Genomic DNA, 19705 nt, shown 5'->3' with positions numbered 1-19705 from the left:
TACAGGCATGAGTCACTGTGCCTGGCCTAGAACACCATTCTTGATCACCCATTTCTTCAAATACTCTTTTTTTTTTTTTTTTTTTTTTTTTTTTTTTGAGACGGAGTCTCACTTTGACGCCCAGGCTGGAGTGCAGTGGTGCAATCCCCACTCACTGCAACCTCGGCCTCCTGCCTTCAAGCAATTCTCTGCCTCAGCCTCCCGAGTAGCTTGGATTACAGAAGCCTGCCGCTACGCCTGGCTAATTTTTCTATTTTTAGTAGAGACGGGGTTTCACCATCTTGGCCAGGCTGGTCTTGAACTCCTGACCTTGTGATCCACCCGTCTCAGCCTCCCCAAGCGCTGGGATTACAGGTGTGAGCTACCGTGCCTGGCCTTCAAATACTATCTTAAAGAGTGGGTTTCTTCATACTATCATAGTTCTTATAGAGGATGAGTTTGTTCTCTATGATCTTTAAAGTCTTATGATACAGGTAATACCCAGCTTCCTGGTCTAAGCCCTCAGTGGATCTCACTGCATGTCTATTATCCCTCCATTAGCCTTGGGGGTGTCAGTAGAGGAGAGCCATGAGCTGGAGTCAGACACTCAACTGGCCTTTTGGAAGTCTCTTCCATCAGTGTGGATGTCCTCTGAGATGCAAAGTCGTATTACAAGCTATCCAAGAAAAGTCAGTCTAAAACCAGGACCAGCTACATAATTTGCAAGGTCCACTACAAAATGAAAATATGGAGCCCCTTGTTCAAAAATGATTCAAATTTCAAGGCAGTGACTGCACAGCATTTCAGCAGAAGTGGGGCCCATCTGGGTACAGGGCTCCATGCCACTGCACAGCTTGCCTGCCCATGAAGCTGGTCCTGTCTCCAGTTGAAAACCAGACGTTACATTTCACAAACAAACACTAACAGCATTTGGATTGTAAATCGCTTTGGATTTTCTCCACGACTGCTTCCCTCCATTAGGAGAGATCATCAAAAATGATGGCAGCTGATTGAGAACTATATAAATGGTTTACACAACGAATAATAAATTCCAGATTAAAATGTCATTAAAAAAAAAAAACAAAAAAACAAAAAACTAAACCTTTAACAGCCCACTGGTGAATACACTTCTACCGGGATAAGGAGACTCACTTTCAGGGCAGAAAAAGATGAGGCCTCTCTTTGGAGAATGGAATTCTTACTCTGTGGATTCTTAGGCCAGTTACTGTTGATCAGATAGACAGGTTACTCTGTTTTATGCTTGGAGTTTGCCGCAGATGTCAGCCTAACAGCTACTGATGATGGTGATGGCTCTTCTCTCCTCGTTTGCCCCACCCACTTTTGGGATAAGTTTGGGAGGGCTGGGGCTGCCGGACTTTGGAGTCAGTAAGAAGATACGGAGTAGCTTATTTGTACACGGCACCATGCCAACATTTTGTAAGAGAATTCTGAAATCTTCTTTGTATCAGAATGTAGGATGCCTTGCAGGTGCACACAAACTGTAAATAACCTCCAAATCTGGATAAGGTCGTATTAACAAGATCAGACTAAAAGCCAGAGAGAAGGACCCAAAATGGACTGTTTCTAAAGAAGCAGCATCATCCCTGCGAAGATATCATGAGAAACTTCCCAAGAGATGGTACCTGAGACATCACCAAGAACCACGAAGGCACTGGACTTGTTCTTCCCCGTTCTGTTGCTCCTCACCCCATATCTCCATGGCTGCTTTGTCTTTTAGCTCTGTGTATAGACCTTGGTTTTTCTACTTTTTTTTGTTTTGTCTTGTTTTGTTTTGAGATGGAGTCTCGCTCTGTCACCCGGGCTGGAGCGCAGTGGCGCGATCTCGGCCCGCTGCAAGCTCCTCCTCCCAGGTTCCCAGGTTAACGCCATTCTCCTGCCTCAGCCTCCCAAGTAGCTGGGACTACAGGTGCCCGCCATCATCCTTGGCCTTTTTTTTTTTTTTTTTTTTTTTTTTTTTTTAGTATTTTTAGTAGAGACGGGGTTTCACCATATTAGCCAGGATGGTCTCGATCTCCTGACCTTGTGATCCCCTCACCTCAGCCTCCCAAAGTGCTGGGATTACAGGCGTGAGCCACCGCACCCAGTCATTTTATCTTCTAATAGCATCATGGATTTTTCAAATCTACACCATTATGCTTGTCTTTATCAACACAGGCTTAGCCTACCACTCACACCCAACCCCTTCCAGAAGAGTAGGCACATACCCAAATCTGGTTTGTCATGGAATACCACTGCCCTGAACATGGGGATCGGAACCCAGTCTAACTCCAGATCTGCAAGCTATTCTTTACACCTAGCATAATGTCCTGCCCAAAGCAGGTGGTCAGTAAATATTTGAGGACAACCTCAGCACCATGAGTGATAGCCTTTTTTGTTTTTGAAACAAAAATGTTGAGTGTTTTATTAGCAAATATATTTCCAGACTGGCTTTTAAGTATGAGAGAACTCAATTCATCTCCTAATACTGAAGCATATACTGCCTTGGGACATTTAAAAATTCTTGTACTGTTAACAATTGTGTGGCCCAGGCACAGTGGCTCACGCCTGTAATCCCAGCACTTAGGGAGGTTGAAGCGGGTAGATCACAAGGTCAGGAAATTGAGACCATCCTGGCCAATAAGGTGAAACTCCGTCTCTACTAAAAAAAAAAAAAAAAGCCGGGCGTGGTGGCACATGCCTATAATCCCATCCCAGCTACCCAGGAGTCTGAGGCAGGAGAATCACTTGAACCCGGGAGGCAGAGGTTGCAGTGAGCCAACATCGTGCCACTGCACTCCAGCCTGGGCGACAGAGTGAGACTCCAACTCAAAAAAAAAAAAAAAAAAAAAAAAAGAAAAAAGAAAAACATTGTTTGGCGCTCTATTTTAATTCATCATGTGGTTAGTTTTACTTTCCTTTTTCTTCAGTTAAAACTCATTGAGGGCAGAAAATATGTTTATGATTTGGTACATTCTCCATAGTAATCCAACAGAACGGGCATTTAACAGACAGTTCTTTTGATTTCTGGTTCCGTAGCCCAGTACTGTTCTTCCTTCAATTTCATCACTTTCTCCACCTTTACCCCATCAGATATTCCCTGGCTTCTAGAGCTTTTTTCAATATGCACTTTAATATTTTAAAAGGTGAAGCCATCTAGAAAATAATGTTAAGTGAACAGAAAGCACATTACTGAAACAGATGCTTAGAATAACATTTAGGAACACAGAATAAAGGAAATGATGGAAAAAAATACCTGAGTGTAGCAAAAGTATAACATGGTCAAGAACAAAACTCACCAACTTCAGGAGAGAGGGTAGGGAGTGGGCTTGGGGGCTGTGGCTTTTTTCTTTCTAATAAAGAAAATGAGCCCAGGTGTGGTGGCACATGCCTGTAGTCCCAACTACTCAGGAGGCTGGGGCAGGAGGATTGCTTGAGCCTGGGAGGCCGAGGCTTCAGTGAGCTGTGACGGTACCACTGCACTCCAGCCTAAGCAAGAGACCTTGTCTCAAAACAAAACAGAAAAAGGAAAAGAACAGAAAAGAACAGAAAAAAATGTTCTTAAGCAACTATGACAACATGTTAAACATTGAAAAATCTGGGTGGTGGGTTTTATGTAAGATATTTTATTCTAAAATGACGTTTCAACTGTTTAATTTGGGAGGACATGAAAAATTTAGTCCTAGAGATAAACGTGTATCATGCAGTGCTGAGACCGTATAGATACTGCAGAACAAGCAGCTTCCATTTCACCATGGCATGTGAGGTAGGTGCAAGGAAGCAATGTCTCTCTATTACGAGACCTTCTTTGGTCTCATGAGACGATTCCTCCAACGGGCAGGGGAGAAAATCAAGACCTTTATCCTGCTTTAATCGTCCATATATACCACACCCCCAAAAAGTACTCTTAGGAAGAACTATGTGTGTCTATTTAAATCTTCCATGTAAAACCTCAACCTCCTAATCCACTCAGTTTCTTTCACTCTTTACGGAAAAATAACTTAAAAATAGTACCATCTGGGCCAGGTGCAGTGGCTCAAGCCTGTAATCCCAGCACTTTGGGAGGCTCAGGAGGGCGAATCACGAGATCAGGAGTTCAAGACCAGCCTGGCCAACATGGTGAAACCCCATCTCTACTAAAAAAATACAAAAATTAGCCAGGTGTGGTGGCGGGCACCTGTAGTCCCAGCTACTCGGGAGGCTGAGGCAGGAGAATTGCTTGAACCCAGGAGGCAAAGGTTGCAGTGAGCCGAGATGGTGCCAGTGCACTCCTGCCTGGGTGACGCAGCAAAACTGTGACTCAAAAAAAAAAAAAATTACCATCTGATACCCTTAAGATATCATGCAAGTCAATAAGAAAAAGAGATAAATATGTCAGTAAAAAATGGGCATAAGACAGGAATTGATAACTCTCAGATGTAATACAACTGGTTAATAAGCCTATAACAAAATTAAACGTAATTAAGACATTGAGGCGTTCTTTAAACAAGATGGGCAAGATTAAAAATACGAGAATACTGAAAGCTGGTGAGATGTGCTCCCATAGACAGTTAATAAGAATATAAGTTGATGAAAACTTTCTAAGAGCCTGAAAACTATCTAAGAACCTTGAAACCAGTAATCCCACCTCCAGAAATCCCTCCTACAAAAATTCAAAATAACATTATTGATTATAACAAATGAACACACAAAAGTGAGTTACATGGCCAACACACGGAGAATGAATGAATACATTAATTATTATATCATTATGAAATGGAATATTTTGTCATCAATATGCTTGTTAAAAATACTCAGGAAAAAAATATGCTTTTTTTTTTTTTTTTTTAGATGGAGTCTGCCTCTTTCACCCAGGCTGGAGTGCAGTGGCGTGGCATGATATCGGCTCACTGCAACCTCTGCCTCCTGGGTTTAAGTGATTCTCCTGCCTCAGCCTCCCGAGTAGCTGGGATTACAGACATGTATCACCACGCCCCGCTAATTTTTGTATTTCCAGTAGAGACGGGGTTTTGCCATGTGGCCAGGCTGGTCTTAAACTCCTGACCTCAGGTGATTTGCCCACCTCATCCTCCCACAGTGCTGATTACAAGCATGAGCCACCAAGCCCAGCCATGCTATATTATTAAAATAAATATTAGACTAGAAAACCAATGTAGTATAATCTCAACACTGTTTGGATAGATAGATAGATAGATAGATAGATAGATAGATAGATAGATAGATAGATTATATAAACAGAAAATAAAACTAAATGTGCAGGAATAGTACCTCTAGTGGCTCTGGGCAGAGGGATTATGGCTTTAAATAGGTTTTCTTTTTTTCCCCATTTTTTCCCCCTAGTATTCTATATTGGGTTACATTTTATAATTCAGTAATTACCAAAGAAACACTATTTTTTAAAGAGAAAGAAAAGTCGCCATTGCCCCAAATCATCTACCCAGGCAATTTTAAATCGAATCCACTGGAAACATAGGTCAGCTAATCAGATACGCCCTAGTTTAGCAAGTTGCCTCGTTAAAATGTCCCATGGGCTGGACACAGTGGCTCACGCCTGTAATCCCAACACTTTGGGAGGCTGAGGCGCAGATCACCAGGTCAGGAGTTCAATACCAGCCTGGCCAAGATGGTGAAACCTAGTCTGTACTAAAAATACAAAAAGATTAGCTGAGCGTGATGGCGGACGCCTGTAATCCCAGCTACTCGGGAGGCTGAGGCAGAGAATTGCTTCAACCCGGGAGGTAGAGGTCGCAGTGAGCAGAGACTGAACCACTGCACTCCAACCTGGGCGACAGAGGGAGACTCTGTGTCAATAAATAAATAAATAAAAAATAATAAATCTCCCATGATCAGGAGTTGCTGGGTGTTCTCTGCCCTATGCTAAACAGTGCAAGGAGAATGTTTGGCTCCAGGCTTCCTAGAAGATACCAGTGTTGGTCACCATGTCTGGACAGTTTTTTAAATCTCTGCTGGGGTAGACTGAGGCAGAAGAAAGTCCATTTTTTTTTCACCTATGTGTTTTCTATTCTTTTAAAATTCTACTTAATTTACTAAATGTGCTTAGCTGAATTCACCCTTCTTGTGGACTACTGAGCCAAGGGTAACTGTTATACCCCAGCTCTGATTGCCTAACAAGACCACATTCTGCTTTAAAGGTTGCTTGGGCTCTGCTGTAACTAAAAAAGGAATGATTTAGGCCTGAGAGTTTCATCCTAAGAAACATCTACCGGTGGCGGATGTGGTCATTCAAACACTTTCAAGACACTCTTAAAATGGAACCATGTCTAGCAACACTGTCTCTTCTATTGTCTTTATTTCAAAACAGTCACGGCAGCAAGGGAGCTTAAAAGCAGCTCACTGAAAAACCTCACCGTGGAAGGAGTAAGAAATTAAACACAATAAGCATTTTCCCTTTTAGAATAAAAGTGCACAAGAGAAAACACTATCTCTGGGATCCCAGGTTTGCTTAAAACACATTTTACACTGGAAATCAGATCCTAACATTCAATCAGCTAATCTTTCACGTTTCCACCACATCCCCATTTCTAATCTTAGCCCCAAATTAAGTCAGGATTCCAGGCATAGCTGGCATACTTGGGTTTGTCTGGGTAAGTTAAATGGTCAAATAGTATTAGCCAAATTCCTACATACAGAGTCCTGTACCTGGCATGCCAAACACTAAGGAAAAAGCCAGCGGGTATCTGCTTACAAAGTCAATAATCTAACATAGGAGGGGAGTCTGGGGTAGGCTACAGGGGGAAGGCTGGTGTAGGGCGTGGAACTGGGGGGCTGGAGAGAAGGATGTCGGGAACAGCAAACATTCTCTTCAAGGACCAGATAGTAAATTCTTGGGGCTTTCTCGGTCTAGGCCAAGAGGTAAAGTGAAAGCTATCATATGGGTACTTATCAAACCATTTAAAATGTAACCACTTAAAAATATAAAAGACGTTTTTTCTTCACAGGGCCATTAAAAAATCCATGCAGGGGCCGGGCGCGGGGGCTCACGTCTGTAATCCCAGCACTTTGGGAGGCCGAGACGGGCGGATCACGAGGTCAGGAGATCGAGACCATCTTGGCTAACAATGTGAAACCCCGTCTCTACTAAAAATACAAAAAATTAGTCGGGCGAGGTGGCGGGCGCCTGTAGTCCCAGCTACTCGGGAAGCTGAGGCAGGAGAATGGCGTGAACCCGGGAGGCGGAGCTTGCAGTGAGCAGAGATCGCGCCACTGCACTCCAGCCTGGGCGGCAGAGCGAGACAACGTCTCAAAACAAAACAAAAACAAAAACAAAACAAAAAAAAAAGAAAAATCCATGCGGAGCCGGCACGGTGGCTCACGGACGCCGGTAATCCCAGCACTTTAGGAGGCCGAGGTGGGCGGGTCACCTGAGGTCAGGAGTCCAAGACCAGCCTGGCCAACATGGTAAAACCTCGTCTCTACTAAAAATACAAAAATTAGGTGGGCGTGGTGGCAGGTGCCTGTAATCCCAGCTACTCAGGAGACTGAGGCAGGAGAATCGCTTGAACCCGGGAGGCGGAGGTTGCAGTGGGCTGAGATCGCGCCTTTACACTCTAGCCTGGGGGACAAGAGTGAGACTTCGCCTCAAAAAAAAAAAAAAAAAAAATCCATGCTTGTCTTGTTCCCAGGGCCTCAGCGTATGGACCCCCTGGCTCAGTGTCACTTTAATGTAAATGAGTTTTTATTATATTTCATTTTAAGTTCTGGGCTACATATGCAGGATGTGCAGGTTTGTTACATAGGTGAACGGTGGCATGGTTGCTGCTTGCTGCACCTATCAACCCACCACCTAGGTTTACAGCCAGCACGCATTAGCTATTTTACCTAATGCTCTCCCCCTACTTCCCGCCCTCCCCTGACAGGCCCCAGTATGTGTTGTTTCCCGGCATGTGTCCTTGTGTTCTCACTGGTGAGCTCCCACTTATAAGTGAGAACATGCAGCGTTTGGTTTTCCGTTGCTGGGTTAGTTTGCTGAGGATAATGGCTTTCACTTCCATCCATGTCCCTGCAAAGGACAAGATCTCGGCTGGGCGTGGTGGCTCACGCCTGTAATCTCCAGCTCTGAGCAACAGAGCAAGATTCCGTCTCGGAAAACAAACAATAACAACAAAAACAAATAGAAAGGACAGGATCTCTCTTTCTCTCTTTTTTTTTTTTTTTTGAGACGGAATTTTGTTCTTGTTGCCCAGGCTGGAGTGCAATGGCATGGTCCTGGCTTACTGCAGCCTCTGCCTCCCAGGTTCTAGTGATTCTCCTGCCTCAGCCTCCTGAGTAGCTGGGATTACAGATGCCCACCACCACACTTGGCTAATTTTTGTATTTTTAGTAGAGACGGGGTTTCACCATGTTGGCCAGGCTGGTCTCAAACTCCTGACCTCAGGTGATCCACCCACCTTGGCCTCTCAAACTGCTGGGATTACAGGCATGAGCTACCACGCCCAGCCAGTCTCATTCCTTTTTGTGGCTGCATGGTATTCCATGCTGTATATGTACTACATTTTCTTTATCCTGTCTACCATCACTGGGTATATACCCAAAAGAATATAAATCATTCTATTATAAAGATACCTGCATGCGTATGTTCATGGTAGCACTACTCAGAATAGCAAAGATGTAGAATCAACCCAAATGCCCACTTTTCTTCTATAAAATGTGGAAAATACCAGGTATCCCTAATTATCCAACATGATCGTTTTTGAAGCTCCAACGAGGGAACAAATGTGAAAAAAACCGTGATTGAACTAAAAGTTCTATATCAACACAAGGTATTATTATGAATACTACTACTTACCCACAGGCAAGTTTCATCATAAAAAAACCTGACAAGGGTCTTCTTAACTGGCAACTGTCACAAAATATTAAAATATAATACTGAACACTCTCACATAAAGAATGGGAGAAGGTCCCGTGCAGTGGCTCATGCCTGTAATCTCAACACTTTGAGAGGCTGAGGTGGGCAGATGGATACCTTGAGCCCAGGAGTTTGAGACCAGCCTAGGCAACATGGCAAAACCCTGTCACTACAAAAAGTATAAAAAATTCAGCCAGGCATGGAGGTCCGTGCCTGTAGTCTCAGCTACTCAGGAAGCTGAGAGGTAGGAAGATAGCCTGAGCCCAGGAGGCTGAGGCTGCAGTGGACTGTGATCGTGCCACTGCACTTTAGCCTGGGCAACAGAACAAGACTCTGTCTCAAAAAATAAAAAAAAAAAACAAGAAAAGAATAGGAGAAGGGTGTATTTCATAAAGATGACCCGAGAAATAACACTGCAATCCCCACCTAGACTGAAGATTAGAGATGGGCAAAATGTGTGGAAATCAGCTTTAAGCCCCAGAGCACTTCTTTGTCCACAAACCCTATACTTCCTTCCCATTTCCCCGGGTGCTTTCTTGAAGCTGGTCCCATATTCTGACCATAAATCCAAAAGATAAGTGCTCAAAGCTTCCCACCATGGCAAGACAGTGTACATAAGAAATTCTAACTCACACTTGGCTTAATATTACTTGTACACAGCAGGCACTAAAAACATGTATGTTGGAATATTTCAGCTGACTCTGCTTTGAAGGAACAGATTACAAATATAGACCAGGTGAAATGACTTACTGGCTCAGTTTCAGAGATTATTGAAAAGTACAAAACAATAACACAACAACAACATTGTTTTTTATCTTGATGATATTGAAAAAATTTCTCTAGAGCTCAATACTTATTAATGCTTTTATTCAAAAGCAGAAAACAACAAATTTTTTCAGGAGAAATGCATTCTCGTGGCTTTTCCTCTATTTGATGTGGTGTGATATTAACTAATGACTAAATCCATGGCAATTATCCGCCAGTAGATTCAGGCTCTGTCTGCAAAAGGGTACTATATGTTTGTCAGCCTTGGTCCATAAGCAGAGCTTTTGCTTAATGACTTCTAGATCCAGATTTAATAAGTATTAAAAGGTATTTTACAAAAAAAAATGACAAAAACCTTTAAAACAAACAAAATAGAGAGTTTGGCCATGAAAAATTGCACAATGAACATACACAACTGAATTATTAGCATTTCTAATTACTCTTTCTTAGCTTTTAGGTTCTATCTCCCATATATTTTCTCCTCACTATTTGTGGGTGCTCAGACTCTATACATTGCAGCAGTAGTGACTGACTTTCAATTACTCATAAACTTTGTAACAATCTGATGTTTTCCTCCTCTAAATTGGCAGGAAACCCTCTGCTTCTCCCAGTCTCAATATGCACAAGTTGCAACTTTCATTCTGGTAGAAATGCAGATGCTGGATTGACTCTGGTAAAATCCCTGACTTCATGCCATTTCAGAAGTGAGAAGGCAATGCAAAGACATTTGATTTGCTCATCATCATCATCGCTCCATCATTTGATTTCTGCATCATACAACCAATTTATTAATCATAACCACCTACAGAATGTGCACGTGTCACTCACAGTGTTTGCTCCCTGCTCGTGGAAAATAAATGATCAAGACAAATTTGAATATTTGACACTACTTCCATTTCAAAAAAATAAAAGGATCAATTTAAAGCCCTTCATTACTGTCCCTAAGAAAGGCAGACGAGAAATTGAAGGGGCTGCCGACAATAGAAAGGAGTTTTCCTTTAGAATGTTTTGGTTTAAACAGAGGGTATCAGTGGACACAATTGGAAGCACCCACATTTTTACTTTTAAATTAAAACTTAAAAAGGATTCAGACTGTGGATTTTACCCTCAACCACTGGGGGACGACTTAGCAGGAAAATCATAGGTAACTCGATGGAAGGAAGGAAAGGAGGGAAGGGGGAAAGAAGGGAGGGAGGGAAGGCGGAAGGGAGGGAAGGAGGGAGGGGTAATTAGTCAGAGGCATATGTATATTCATTTAAGAAAACTCTGTAGACATGCCAGATAAAAACAGCTACCTCCAAAAATTCAAACCCAATCAAGTCAAATCCTAATTCATTCTAGCCCATGGCATAGGAAGAAGAGACGCTATTCTCAAATTGCCTAAGCTGTGAAAATTCCACAGTTGTTACTCAAATGTGTAAACATGTATTTATATTTTGTAAATACGTATTTAGACCAGGTGTGTGTGTGGGTGGGTGGTGGGGACAGTCAGGCAATATGGTTCTTGGCTGTTACTGATTCTGTGTAGGAGAGTTGAGATTTCAAACGAGCAATGTCCCTCGTCCCTCTTCATCTCAGCCAGACCTGAAAATATTTTGTCCCACTGCATAAAACAGAAAGCAGGATTTTTATTTTTCTTAGGGAGCCCTGCACTCTGCATTTTTCAAGAGCCAAGTATGCACTTTCAGAAGCGTTTACTTTAGAGGGGAAAAAAAAAATAGCGATTGAGGGATTAATGGGAAATGGAGAGGGGCCGGGCCTGATGGATTTATTTTCACTCCAGAATGAAAATCTGACGCAATCACTCACAAAAGGAGATGGTTTCACACCTCCATCACTGTATTTGCTTTCCGGGTGTTGTGTGCCCCTTTTCTTCACACACGTATGGATGTCGGGTACAGGGAGGCATGTTTGTTCCCAAGCCATCGCTATACAGAAACACTGTGCATTTTCCCCCTCCGCTTCGTACATTTCTTGCTCTGAAAATGCTTTGCTTTGCTGGGGATAAAAGCACTCCAAGGCACCTTTTTGTTATTGTTTACCCACAGGAAAAACAAACAGTCTGTTAACTGAAATACATTAAAGGACAAACTTCTTAGCACTGAATTTACAAAATTATCTTTCCCATTCCTTGAATGTTCCCGAGTTTAGAGTATGATTAAATTAAACAATACTTTGTTAAAGAAACAGGATGATAAATAGAACCTCCCAATAAAAATGATCAGGCTGGGATAGAGAGGGATTGTTAAGTATCTTAGCAAGGAACAAATATGTTTATTTTCTCAACACTAGTTTAGGATTCTATTTATTTGGTGACAAAAATTTTGGCTTAGATACATAGATTCTGAATTCAAAGCATTGTCAAAAGCCAGGGGCTTGGGAAGCCGAGCGACTGCATTTCAGGGCTTAGGACAGCACCGAAGCCTCTGACAACAGGAAGACTCTGAGACAACCTTTCTCTTGCACCTACCTGATGGAGGCTTTGTCAGCCGCTGCTGGAACCTCAATTCGAGCAGAAACAGCTGAAACATCAACTCAAGCTGTCACCCCTGTGATAGGTCTCATAAATCCAGATTAAACCTTTCTGTTGTTTGTTTGCTGATCTTATTTTGTTTTTGAAAAGCAGGAGGAAGAAAGAGGGTTAGAAAAGCAGTTTTTTTTTTTTGGTTTTTTTTTTTTCTGTTTTTTTTTTTTTAGTTTTTGATGACTGTCCACAAGCTCCCGGGGTTCTTCTCAGATAAGCAGGACAATCATTTATTCATTCAACAAACCTTTCCTCAAGGCACTGGGACCATGGATGGGCAAGATGTAGATGTGGGGGAGAAGGGGGTCACTGACTCCTGGGGGCTTTTAGCTTCCCCTAAAACAGATGTGAATAAAAAATGCTTTTGTCTGGAGCACTGTAGATGATTTGGGGGAGAAAGAGCTGTTTCTCATGAAACCATACATGTTAGAACACAATACTCATTAATAATCTTTTCTATCTGATTTTATTCATCTTTTCCATAGAAAATATAAATTTGCCTGAAAAATATTACATAAAAAATTTTTTGAAATTAAATAAAATTAAACTACATGAGTCCCAACTTCTGAAGCATAAGGTGATAGTTAAGCAAACACATACTCTTCTGTGATTGAAAAGAAAATACCTCCTAAAATTATCCAGTGAAGGTCTGATTAGGAGTTTCTGGCAATTGTGTGCAAACAAAGTCAGGATTCTCAATTATACTTCATTTAAACTGCCATTCTAATATTGTATTTTGTTTAATCTTTTTTTGTTCTTTAACGTTTAAAGCTAATTGAATAATTTATAGTTGTTTCTGTACCCTCCACCACCCACTTTTATTATTTTGAAAAGGGTAAAATATGATCCTAAAATGTGAATGGTTTTCTTTCTAAATATTTTAAATCTTCTAGAGAATATCCATTTACACATATACACACATACAACTTCTCATAAGATGTGACAGGCTATCTATCTTTTGAAACTATCTTTGGGCTATATTACACACCGTAAAATAATTCTGTTGCTAATGCTGAAAGACAGCAATTGTACATAACATGTTTTTTTTAGTTATAAACCAAGTTGGATTTAGGTTTGTAAATATTTGAGGCAAATAACTAATCACAAACTGAGCACGGTGGAGAGTTTTGGGAAACTAAAGGCAATTAAAAACTGCATATACATAAAAAAGTTATTTGGGGAGAAATTCCTAGCTAGGCTTTTTGACACTTGCAATGATATTTTTTTTAAAGGGCAATGTGGTGTTTTAAAATTTTAATTTAGTTAAAGAAAACTCAACCCCAAAAAGCTGCTCTATTGCATTGAAACCTCATGAGGCAAGCTTCAGTCTTAGGCAAACAATAGCAGCTGCATTTATAAACCCTTGAAAAAAGGGTTTATAATGCAAACGCTGCCATGACCTTAACTCCAGAGGTGCAAACACACTGCTGTAATAGGAAAATTATGCATTAAAACAGAATGGGGTTCCCAGAATGTTTTAAGATTTCTATTTGATCATGTTTTGTAGCTTTTCCAGTTTCAAATAATAAATAAACTTTTGCAGTTGAATGAGAAGGAAGGCTTCTGTTTCCTCAAAACACTTAAAATGGGTGAAATGTATGGTATGTAAATTACATTGCAATAAAGCTGTTTAAAAACAAAACAAAATGAGGTATATTTCCACTGGGGGCAAACAGGAATTGAAGACAGTGTGAGGACCATCCTATCAGTGATCAGAAAACAAGGATTACTTGGTGATGAGGGATTTTCAAACTACAAGAAAACTCATAAAATAGTGCCAATATTTGCAAATATTACATGAAATTAGCTGTATTCTGAAAGCACAGAAACACGCACTGTAAACGTGGCAAAATAATTTGCTTTTGATAGCTTTTGATATAATAGAAAAAAATGATTTTGATGAAATGAAAAAAAAAAAAGAAGTATGGATTTAGGATGGTTAAAAAAAGGAGATGAGGGCATATCTCAGTGAAACTCCATATATTTTATTATTCATTCTGACAGAAAAAAATTGGAGGAGAAAATTCTCTAAGAGGAAAGACTAATAAGATATCAAGCTGGAGGATTTCCTTCTATTAGAATTTGGGGAACAGATGAAATAGAAAGCAAGTTTTTATTTATATAGTCAAAATTAACATCTAGATTTTAGAAGATTAATATTGGTAATTTTTAATACAGAAAAACACATCCAGACTTCCCTTGTTGTCTTTGGGTCAAAACAATTTCACCTGGACCCGTGAGAGCTGCATCCTCTTTTGGGGTAGTTGAGGCTCACGTGGAACATAAATAATGCCATTCCCAAGGCTCTGATCCACCCAGGGCCCCCACTCAGGGTTTTTCCTTAATGTTCGTAAGAGAAATAAACATCTGGATAAAATAACAAAGAAAAAAATATTGGCTCCTTATTTTTCATTTACACATGGAAAATCAAAATTGTTCCTAGCTTTTGCTTTTTTTTGTTTTGTTTTGTTTTCTGGAGGTGAGGCAGAAGTCTCAGATTCACATTGAACAGTGCACTGACTAGGAAAACAGGTGGAAGTTTCTAGAAGCAGGATGGTTGTGATTTGCTCTTTTTGAAACAAAGGTAACTTGATTTATATGCGAGTAAAGTTGGAAGAAATTGCCCTAGCACAGGCCTGATGAGACCTTGGTCATCCCTAAAAATAACCTCACAGGGTCCTAAATGGAGTGTTATGGCTACTTTGAAATGTTTCTGGAGGTTCTGTTCTATGGAGATTATGTGCCCCGTTGCACTGGGCATGGTGTTCAGGATTGGTGCCCGCATCTGTGCATTTCACAAGTAGTATTGTGTAAATAACCCTAGGCCCATTAATCTGGCGGAAACAGTCAAGGACCAAGTTCCTGCTGCTGCAGCAGCAGGGGGAGGGTGCGGTCATAGTGCTACCAATGTCCTACTGATACCAGCCTCAGGCATCTGAACCCTAACCTCTTTTACACCCTCAGCACACTGCTGTTTTCTATTAGAACTTTTCTTTAGATCCAATAGATCAAGCAATACAATGCAATGAATCCGGGCTTTCTGCTACCTCCATCTTCTGCCGCCTGAAATGTAGTGCTAAATGTTAAGGTTTAGGTAATATCCTTGGTGATATCTATGTCTGGAAAGAAAAGGATGAAGCATTCTTCCTAACAAAAGAAAGGAAAAAGAATAGGTGTGAACAGAGAGAGGCTGTCCAGCAACATTTCTCACGTGAACACATGTGATGTGTACGGGGCAAAAGTGAGGTTGGTGAGGAAAGACTTGGTCTGGTCAGGAACATCTCTGAGTGGTCATGCAGCCATTTACAAATAAAATTCAGGAGTTTGCATGTGGTATGGAAACAGCTCAGACTCGGACAGCAGTCTTCCCAGGAGTGGACAGACTTCCAGCTCTGAAACAGCCTCTTATTTTGAACACATCATTTCTTTCTCTTGTTGGTTTTTTGAAAGATGTAAATACCATTTGGTCCCCTTTTTTTCTCCTTTTTTATCTTGAGTAAAAGCTTAAAATAAAAAATGAAAAGATTCTACAGGCACTATATATCTAAGAGAAAAGCTAACACTGAAGGGAATACATGTCTCCACTTTTATTGCTTTCTCTCAGGGTTGAAATCAGGGAAGATCTGAAAGGATCTTATTTCCTGGCTCTCTTTGCTGGAATCTGGAACCTTTGACTGCTCTACAGGAGAAAAGACTGGGTAGCCCTGCCTCACCTTTATGAATAGAAAGTGTGTCGGCTATGTTTTCATGATAAAAACGGATCTGAGTAGGATAACTTTTTTTTTCTTCTTCTTCTTCTTTTTTTTTTTTTTTTTTGAGACAGGTGTCCTCTGTCATCCAGGCTGAAGTGCGATGGCATGATCATAGCATACTGCAGCCTCCACCTCCCAGGCTCAGATGATCCTCCCTCCTCAGCCTCCCGAGCAGCGGGGACCATAGGCACATGCTGCCATGCCCAGCTAATTTTTGTATTTTTGGTAGAGATGGGGTTTCGCCATGTTGCCCAGGCTGATGTCGAACTCCTCAGCTCAAGCAATGCACCCACCTCGGCCTCCCAAACTGCTGGGATTACAGGTGTGAGCCACCATGCCTGGCCACTTTTTTCTTTCAATCTAAAACGAGATCCTCTCTTTGAACAAATTTTACTAAACAATATGTTCAAGGGAGGAAAGCTATTTAAAAAAAAATAGCTTGACACAATGAGGGGCCCCGGTCAGGAGTTTAGCCTACAAGAAAGGAGGAGGGAGGGGAAGGAACAGGCAAATGAACCGTGCATGTCCCAAGACAACTGCTGAGGACAGACCAGAACAATAGCCAGAGATGACGGATGTGACAGGGCTTGGTCAGGGGTAAGAAAGGCGATTCCAGCTCTCAGGAGGTAAGGCAAGCACAGGGCTGTGGCAGAATCCTGTCAAAAAAGAAACATTTCTGAAACCAAAATATAAACCAGTCCTTTGCAACACTGGACTCTTTCTCAAAGGGGCTGGTAACAGGTGAGGGGTACTTGCCATCTAATCTATAAACTAGCGAAGTCCTTTTGTAAGTGACTTGGGATCCAGTGCAGATGTGCACTAAAATCACTCTGTTTACAATTACATGTCAATTACAGGGTTCCTCCAAATCCCAAATTGAAGAGAGTTCAGAAGATATAACTAAAACACAGTGTTAAAATTCTAAATACTCAGTGGATGATTCACAGCAACTCACAACTAAATCCAGGATCTCTGCTATATTTGCAGAGACATAATTTTATGCCGCTCGGGCTGAGCACAAGAAGTACAGTGATACAGAGACAGAACAGGGACTGACACTTGCAGAAACACCTTGGAAGCGTGTAGATACAAATAAAAGACACAGTAGAACAAATTGTAACCGTTCACTCCAGCTACAGTTTTATAATTTCAACACTCGCCTGTTCCCCTCTATGATGCCTTTTTAAACTAGCCATATTGAAAAACAGAATCTTCAAGGGGGTTGAAGAAGAGATTTGTGTGGTTTCATACCAGGATGGTTCGGGGGAGACATAAAAGCGACATGAAATTTTAAATGCAATTATTTTAGATTAGAATATTTGGATTGAAAGATCCGGAGGGTATTGTTTTTGATAAGACGGTCCCACTTGACAAGGGCTGTCACCACTCCGGGGCTCTCTGTTGTCAACTAGAGATGAAAGGCCATCAGAAAGAGTTAACTTCAGCTTTTAAACAGTTTGAAAATGTCAGAGAGGTCAGAGAAGATCTATTTCTTTATATGGCATATTTACCTGATGAGCTTTTGGGTAACAATGTGCTTTTACTTTCCATTCAAGTTAGTCTAAAATCACGGTAATTGATCACAGGTTAATGACAGCTGACAAGGAAACACTATGATTGGCTGAAGTCTGTGTCAATCACAGCTGTTTCGGGTCTAAGCGGAGCATACTAGATCTAATAGCAGTAATTGGCAACTATGGAGAATAAAAAAACAAACACCAATGTGCTGCTAGGTCTCCTTTTGCATTTTCCATAGCCATTTATTTGGTTTCCAGTTACATGGAAGCCAATTTAAAAGCTTTTGTAACTCACACCTCACTAGTGGACCTATGGTTCCTGTGTTCTCCTGGGGAAGCTCAATGGCCATTGCAAAATTCAGTGTGTGTGTGTGTGTGTGTGTGTGTGTGTGTGTGTGTGTGTTTGTACATATATGCACATGTATAAAATGCATGTCAACACTAAATGTAAATATTGGTTTACTTAACAAGAAAGAAAAAATGGGAAAAGAAATCTTGGATGTTATTTATTATCCCCTTAGCAAATTCTTTTGAAAGACACGTCCGATTTAATATTATGAGGAAGCTTAGTTTCATTTTAAACAACATGAGGCCTGAAGGTGATTTCACATTTCTAACGTACATTCCTCCTTCTAAAGAGGAAAGCGATAAGTTAAAGCAAGTTCAAGTGCTATTGTAGCAAGCTAATTCCCTTCTTCCACATGAGATTCAGAGAGAAAGGTCAAGTCCGCTGTCACTTCTCTCTAACGGATGCTCAGGGTCTGTGTGCACTGAGCATGATATATTTAAAAGAAGCTAAGCACTCGGCCATTTTCTGTGTCAACAGTATTAATCATAAACCCTCCATCTTGAGCTGCAATGAGAGATTAGGTGCAGATGAGTTCGTAAACAGCAAATGCACAGAGTTCTTTCTGCTCTAAACTAAACCCCTATTTCTCCACCATCTTGAAAGGTACATAAGTCCTGCAACTGGGAGGAAGAGGCCCTATTATCAGCTGTAATTGATATGATGGGCTGCTTATAACATGGGAATCTAGCTGCAGACCACACGGTGGCTGACTTCTGAGCAAGCTCTGACAATGAGGTGAGGGAAATAGAAAGGGCAAATCAAAGGCACTGAATATTTAAGACCGATTCAAGATGTGAATTCTTCCCAGAGAAGTTGCTGAAATGTACACTGGGGATCATGCAGGTACATTCATTCATCCCTACAATATAATTATTTATATTCTAAATAGGTAGTCCCGATAGCTTGACAGTTATATGATACAACATACAAAACAAAATCAGGAAAACTGACCATCTACTTCAATGCTTTTTACCAGGAACATAAATTTCTACAATTTACTTAACAGATATTTCCATACGAGATGTACATGCCTAAAAATTGTTTATTTATTAAAATTTATGGAAAAAATAAATACAGTCACTTGAGCCATTATTAGCAAAAGGTATTGTCTTTGTTGGGACTGTGTTTACAGGAGGAAATCACTGAGGAAACTTTTTTGATAGGCAATTGTGTTATAGAAAAGTATACCACAGGGAGGGCTCTCAAAATGTTAACTTGTTTTTTTAAAAAAATCTAACTCAAATCCTAAGAATTGACATCTTTTCTGGGTAGGAAAATGACGCCTCCCTCCAGCTACGCAGATGCTATCCTTTCTATTCATGCAGTCCCACTTGAGTGTCTTAAATAATGTCCTTGTCATCTCTCGTTGACTCCCAAGGCAGTGCTGCCTATGAACTTCTGGCTCTGCACATTGGCCTACACTGCAATAGAGCCACTTCTTTCTACGTCATTAACTAATGTTCAGGCACTGTCAGATCTCTCATAATGGAAAATCCATGCAACCCACAGGGTCTTTTTGTGCCTGGCAAATGAATTTGTTACAACTGGACACTAGCAGTGTGGTCCGGTGTCTACAGTCCAGTCGATAATCGATAATGATCATTATAGTATTTGACATTCAGGGCAGTTCCTCATATCTGAGTTATCTGAGGATGCCAGGCTGTAAGAGGTTAGGTGGCCATCACCATCCTCTGGTGCTCAAAAAACCTGCTGGTGATTCTCCGCCAAATTGAACTGTAACACATCCTGTGATTGGAAAATTCTATCTCATCACAAATGCAAAGATAGAGAAGATTCAGGAGATCTTCTGATGAGCCAAGCACTTGGCCAGGTTCTTGACATTTTAAATGTAATTTTAAAATAATAAGCCTAGGAGGATTATTGTCATTCTCTATCTGCAGACGAGGACACTGAAGCTCAGAAAATTTCAGTAACTTACCCAAGGTTCCACAGCTC

Source organism: Macaca nemestrina, chromosome 18 (assembly GCF_043159975.1).
Source record: "Macaca nemestrina isolate mMacNem1 chromosome 18, mMacNem.hap1, whole genome shotgun sequence".
Lineage (NCBI taxonomy): Eukaryota > Metazoa > Chordata > Mammalia > Primates > Cercopithecidae > Macaca > Macaca nemestrina.
Note: the sequence above shows the minus strand (reverse complement) of the source record.